The sequence below is a fragment of the Simochromis diagramma genome, unplaced genomic scaffold, assembly GCF_900408965.1.
Source record: "Simochromis diagramma unplaced genomic scaffold, fSimDia1.1 OVJJ01000481.1, whole genome shotgun sequence".
Taxonomy (NCBI): Eukaryota; Metazoa; Chordata; class Actinopteri; order Cichliformes; family Cichlidae; genus Simochromis; species Simochromis diagramma.
In genome coordinates, this window is record NW_024386898.1 from 2,495,787 (window position 1) to 2,501,786 (window position 6,000).

Here is a 6,000-nt window from a genome sequence, read left to right on the forward strand (position 1 = left end):
TATACTGTTAATTATAGATCATATCACGTACAAATTAATTACTAAGATATGATTTCTCATCAGGTCATGTGTATTTATTGGATGCAAACCTTGGAAAAGTTACAATTATTAAAATATTAGCTTTAACTTTTAAAAATAACATCATGATATTACTATAACACAAATTGCTACATTTTGAGTCACACAATATTTATCTTCAAAAACATTTAAAAATTTTAAAACATCTACTGCTACTGTAGGACCACATTTTCACATTGTAAAACTACAAAGAGGCATTCAGCTTCTCATCTCCATCATTTAATTCTATTAACAAATAAACCACAACATAACACAGCTGCCCTTCTTTCAGCATTCTTAATGACAACACCTGAAACCGAATTAAATGAAAACAATGTGCAATTTCAAAATTTGGCATACAAATTAAAGTGCTCTCAGGAGCTATTAAAAGAGATACAACAAGACGTTCGGCCTGTTGCACACAGCAAAATTGTTTCAATTCAGTTATAGCTGGTAACAGATATACCTCATGTTTATCCTCAACAAAAGATCACCCTATAACCTTTGATTTATTTTTATTCCTGCTGACTGAATTTTTGCCTTGTTGGTATCTTTGTTACAAATGATGGCATGAGATCTTACCTGCAACACATTCAGGTTTTACAGGTTGTCCAGCTTTTCCAGGACAGCACAGTCATACATGACATTGCAAAGAATGTTTGCTGTATCTACCAGCACAGTCACAGTGTGGTAGAGGTACCAGAAGACAGATTGTTACATGAGGAAAGGTGGACAGGGCCGCAAAAAGATATAAATCCAACAATAGAACCAGAACTTGCTGCTTTGTGCAAGGAGGAATACAACGTACGGTGCCACGGTAACCAAAAGTGACCTCCAGTTTGGCTAGTTGTGTATGTTTCTAACAAAAAACGTCGGAAATGGACTTCACAAGGGTTGCATCAGGGCCCCGTGCGCTTTACCGAGACCTGTGCTCACAGCCCAGGACTATACTGATTGATTAGCATTTACCAGAGAACACCAGAATAGCTTATTTTTCACAGTGTATACATTTATTTACCACATAGATGGTCATGTTCCTATGTTGGTGAAAACATTCATTTTAAAAATTGGCATTGGCAAAATTGGCAGTGAACATAAAGTAAAACATTGTTTTTTCTAAACATCATCCTGGGATTTAGAACGTTGACAGTCTCATTCTGTACCATCTTTCTTTGCCTCTTCTATTATAATAATTTACTTTAATCGGTGAACCAACAGCAAAGCTTTAGAATAGAGCCTCCAAGATTAATGTCAGGCTTCCTCCTACTATCTGCTATTATGTTACACTGTCACAGCATAATGCCTTGATCCTCCACAGGCACACCAGTAATTCAGTTATCAACTACAGCCAGCTAGAAAATAGCCTTTTTTAACGAGTTGTGTTCCATACCAGCATTATATTCTTCCTTAAATGTTGAGCATTGTAGCGCACAGTCTAAGAAGCTTGGAAAGAAAAGCACCTGGACTTCTTTAGGTTTCTTGAAGACGTTTCACCTCTCATCTGAGAAGCTTCTCAGTTCTAAAAGTAATTGGTGGAGAGTCCCAGATTTAAGCCCAATGGCAGTGTCCCCAAGAGGGTCATGGACCCCCTATTGATTCTCTACCTAATCACATGAGCCAACGTGTGAAAACAGGTGTGGGTCACAATCAGCCATCGTTTTGGGTGAATGTTACGTTTCGGTGTTGTCAGTGTTTTGTTTTTGCGTGACTGTCATGTGTTTCCTGTTTTACTTTGAAGGTCTGTTGTTATCTTAGTGTGTTCAGTTTACGTTTCCTTGTCTCGTCAGGTCTAATTTGCCCCAGCTGTGTTTCCCTCCTGTGGTCCATTCCCTGATTGCTCCTTCTATGTATTTAAGCCCTGTGTGTCAGTTGGTCATGGTCGTGATCTCCCCCCGTGTTGTAAATAGTTTGGTGTTTTGTTGCAAATAAATAGTCTGTTGTAAATAGCTGTGAATGGGTTTGTTAATATTTTCGTTTGAGACACCTTCGTTTTGGGATTTTGGTGGAGAGCTTTAGTTTTTTTCTTGTGTGTTTTTTTCTTATTTTTATTTTCATACGTTGCACGCCGGTTGCCTAGGCCGGGGTGTAACAGTGAACCCCACCCTATCATGTGATTTACTGTGGTCAAATGGCCCAGGATGTGAGAGGGCGTTAAGGTGTCTGAGAAGGGATCTCAAAACTGGATTGTAGGTGGCAGACAGTTGGTGTCGTAATCCACCGCCTCTGTTCAAAGATGGTCGTTCACAGTGAACATAGATGGCTTCTTTCACCCATCTGTCTTCTCTGTCCAAAATGTGAAAACTGGCATCCTCGGAAGAGTGACCTTTGTCCTTTAGATGTAGATGAACCACTAAGTCTTGTCCTATCGAGGTGGCTCTTCTATGTTGTGCCATGCGTTTATGAAGTGGCAGTACTTAATGTAGAGACCTTGGCTCATGTGATTAGGTAGAGGACCAATAGGGGGTCCATGACCCTCTTGGGGACACTCCCATACGGCTTAACACTCTCGAGGCAGGCGTTGCCGATTTGCAACAAACTAACAACCTGATTACCCCACATACATATTTTATGCTTTTTTTTTACTCAGAAGTACCACTGCAGGACTTGGTTGTGCATTAGCAACAAAAAGTTTAATTTGAGCCTGAGAGGGTTAAAATCTGGAACTGTCCACCAATTACTCTTAGAACTGAAGAAGCTTCTCAGATGAGAAGTGAAATGTCTTAGAAGTCCAGATGCTTTTCTTTCCAATCTCCATAGACTACGATGACCTGGATGACTGAGAACCTTCACAGATATATTGTAGCACATAGTCAATTACATATATCATCATATTGTAACCATTGTCTGAAGTCATATTCCATGTCTATTCTCTTCTGTTGGTTTACTGTCAGTGGTCATTGTGTCCCAGCTGGTCTTCAATCTTTGGTTATACTGGAGAAGTCTACATGTGCCTCCAGAATCTGTGTTTCTTCTGTTTTCTTTGCAGAAGTGTTCAGAAGAATCTTTGCACTGTTTGCACCGAAAAGCTTTTAAAATGAAAAGTCTGTTTAACTTGCAGCTGTTGTTTGCTGTGACAGTAGTTTGGTTGGAGTGAGACTGAGAGCCGGTCACTACTCATATTGCTGAAGGGGATTCCACGAAAACATTCATGCCTTTTAATAATATTAAACGAGCAACTAACAAAGATGCACCAAAGGCAATCTCTTAGTGTGCATTGCATTCAGAGTGCATGCATTCAGACTTTACATTACATGTAATATGCAAACATTTCATCACAGCTTTTATGGTAAAGTAAAGAGGGTGTGCATAGAGACACAAACTTGACCCTTTCAGATGATGTCAGCTTAATGGAAAGGAGTGCATTTCTAAAAGGCTCTTAAGCTAGGCCCTGGCTCTGTCCTTTTAACTCCAGTACAATCTTAAAGAATGTGTCATTTTATCACACATAACAGGAGTCGTCTGGATGCTCAAGATGACTGAACTCTGTCACAGTAGATGAGACATGACTGGATTCACCACCAAAATTAGAGGATTTGTATATCATTGGGATCAAATGTGAGTCTGTCACACCCGTGTTTTGGGCTCTAGCGACCTGCTCTCCCCAATGCTAGCCCCTAAAAATGAGCAGCAAGAGTGCAGCAATGCAGTAATGGTAAGAGTAGATGAGCCTGGTTGCTGATGGCTAATCAATCATCCTTACTGCTGAGATGAGAGCAGGTTCCACTGCAGTGATCCTGAGGTGGTGATGGGAAGGGAGGAGAAGGGAAGAGACACGAGGGTGGCAGTAGGGAGAAGGTTAGTAAGATAAAGTGCAACAGAGTGGAAAAGACAAAGAAAAAGTTTAATCACATCCCCACCAGAACCCAGGCCTGACCCACACAGACAAGGAAGACCGAGTGAGCTAGGAGCTTAGTAGTGTAGAAAGTAGTAGTTTAAACTTCAACTTTAAACAGACTTTAAACCTCAGCGCTGTCTTGAATGACAATGTAAAGCAGAAAAAGAAATAGGGGCTGGTTCAAAATAGGTAATGAAGCCACATACCCTTCTGAAAGACTGAATTTCATCATTTGTTTATCAAAACTGTGAAATCAAACAATCTGATTACAGCTTTTGACATTTACTGCCATTCAGAAAGCAAATTGTACCCCAGAGCTTTTCATCACCTGCCAGACTTTGTGGCCAGCGACTTTCTGATTAGATGGGAGGTTTTTAATTGTGCAGTTTACGTGGGAGCTGCCCACCTTCACTTGTGTGAACGCAGCTCAGTGGTCTTAGATTTATAATATCTCTGCTGAAAGCTGCCCGAAGCAGTGAACTTTTGTACACAAAAGGAATAAATTTTTGAATTTAACCTACACTGTTTGTGCTAAGAGGGTGATATTGGACATCAAGAGAGAAACTTGAGTATTTTCTGCTGAATCCTTAAAAGAGAAACATTTCTGTTGATTCCTCCCCTCCCTTCCCTGTCTCTCCAGCCAAAATGTTTTTATTCCAAGGTCTTCTCTTTTCAAGAGCGTTGAATAAAACATGACGTCAAACTCAGCTGTGTCGACGCTAATCCACTTTCTATACAGTTTGCTGCATATTAGTGCTGAAACACATTTAAATGTGGTGTTGTGTGCACTTCAAGAGGTCACCACCATCTGGCCTGTCAGAAACATGAATAAATAGCAAGTCTGTCAACACAATTTTTTAGGCTGTTTGTGTGAATGGTATGATAAAAAAATTAACTGTGCTTAACATTTTTATATATTTAAATATATAAAAAGACAATTCAGTGGAAAAACGCATTAACGTAGGCTGCGAGCTCAGGCTGTCTCTTTCAGATGAATAATTTAATACATTTGTAACTGTCTGTAAAGAATGTTTGCAATTTTCAAACGCTGTCACTATGAGCAGAAGAACATTAAGATGGACAAATGTGAGGGAGTGGGTTTTTTTCAGTACGCAGACACCGACCTAGACTGATGATAACCTTTAAAGCTGAACAAAAGAAAACATTTTCCCCCAGTGTTCTTGCACTGTGTACGTCATCAGATACAAGTCTATCCTTCATCTCAACACAGTGCTTATTAAGCCAAACTTGGGAACTTATTAAGAACGAGGCAGCCACTGGAAAACATTTCACAGCAACGATGTTCCGCGGTGACCCAGACTGAGTCGGATGTTTAACTGGTGTCGATGGGAGAAGCAGCAGTGACCTTTTTGCTGCTCAGTGGGCGAGGAAGGAGTTGTTAAAGTTCACATGAAACAAGAAGCACATGGATTTCCCCTCACTACTGCTGACAAAAAACAAAACAGGAAAAATAACCACTGATGTTTTCAGCCAGTCCAGTTTAACAGCCCTGAGAAAATCTAGATATTTGTGGTCTGCCCACATTGTATCCAGAAGACTTCAAAATCCCTTGACCCCAGTGATGCTAACATTTTTACCAGTTCTGTGAAATATCTTAGGACGGATTGGTGCACACATTCACGGCTCCCTCGGGAAAACCTCTGAAAACCATGAATGTCGGCCGATTGCGTCGCTTTATCGATTCACTGACTTTTCAACTTTTGCTATCTTCTGATCAAACTGTAAAGTTGGCCAGAACTTAGCTTTATGAACAACTGCAGACTGTGTTTAGTGTTAATCAACAAATTTCAGAATAATAACACCCTGAACTAACATAGTGATGTGAAAATGATCTAAAAACACCCATTTTATCTCTAATATTAGCATCATGTTGCAATCATTTCTTATGATGCAGATGTTAGGGGGCAGTATGGTTGTTAGCGTTATCACCTCACAGCATAAAGGTCGAGCGTTCAAATCCAGCAGCCCTTCTGTGTAACTCTCTCACACTGAACGAGGATAAGACAGAAGTTATAGTTTTTGATAGTCACACCCTGCTGGAACAACTAACTGATAGCCATCTCTCGCTCACTGTTAGAAACCTTGGT